At 33.1% G+C, this 1,027-nt stretch overlaps 1 non-coding gene across 1 annotated transcript; it reads right to left on the bottom strand.

The window, feature by feature from the left end:
* Positions 1–499: 499 nt before the first annotated feature.
* Positions 500–603, bottom strand: LOC121104319. Its single transcript, XR_005836617.1, has one exon. It is a non-coding gene; the product is annotated as a U6 spliceosomal RNA (small nuclear RNA).
* Between the last annotated feature and the right edge of the window lie 424 nt (positions 604–1,027).

Genomic DNA, 1,027 nt, shown 5'->3' with positions numbered 1-1,027 from the left:
AGTGAAAACAACATCACATAAAGACAAAAATGAACACTAAAAATATATTTTAAAAAATCAAAATTATTGATTACAACTTAACTTTTTTTTTTCTATCAGCACATAAATTCAAAATAAGCATATGCAGTATTTCACACAGGATGAACGTTAGCTATGCCTTTTTCGTCTGTAGTGTCTGATTTTTATAATGAGTTTTCCACGAGATTTTAGAGACTCAGGAAAAATCCTAAACAACAAACCTAACTTTTAAAAAATCTTATTTTTAAAATTTTAACCACTTTATTAAGATATCTTTCACATACAAAAACTGTATATATTTAAGGTGTACAACATAATGCTGTAATATATGTGTGCATCGTAAAAAGATCGCTACAATTAAGCTACCTAACATACCCATCATTTCTACAAAGTTACCATTGTGTGCAAGTGTGTGTGGTGAATTAAACTGTATCCTCTGCAAATTTCAAGTATATAATACATTACTGTTAACTATTGTCACAAAAATATAGAATGCTTTATGAATTTGTGTATCAACATCAAGCAGGGGTCATGCTAATCTCTGAATTGTATCGATTTTAGTACACATGTTGCCAAAGTAAACACAAAAAATCTTATTTTTTAAAAAACACTTAATCTTCATTATCTGAAAAGACAATTTATGCTTGGGATGCCTGGATGTCTCCGTCGGTTAAGCATCGGTTAAGCATCTGCCTTCGGCTCAGGTCATGTCCTGGGATCGAGTTCCGCATCGGGCTCCCTGCTCAGCAGTGAGTCTGCTTCTCCCTCTGCCTGCTGCTCCCCCTGGCTTGTGCTCTCTCTTTCTTTCTTTCTCACTCTCTAAGAAATAAATAAAATCTTTAAAAAAATAATGTATGCTTATCACCATTTTAACTTGTTTCACTGATTATAATCCTTTTGAATATCATAACCTCCCCATTTTTCTGAAATACGTCATCTCTTCAAGAGTCATCTGTTTTCCTGAGTCCTAGCTTTGCTGATAATGAATTGCAAGTGTTATCACACATGA

This window comes from Ursus maritimus, unplaced genomic scaffold, assembly GCF_017311325.1.
Source record: "Ursus maritimus isolate PB19 unplaced genomic scaffold, ASM1731132v1 scaffold_20, whole genome shotgun sequence".
Classification (NCBI taxonomy): domain Eukaryota; kingdom Metazoa; phylum Chordata; class Mammalia; order Carnivora; family Ursidae; genus Ursus; species Ursus maritimus.
This window is presented reverse-complemented; position numbering and strand designations above follow the sequence as displayed.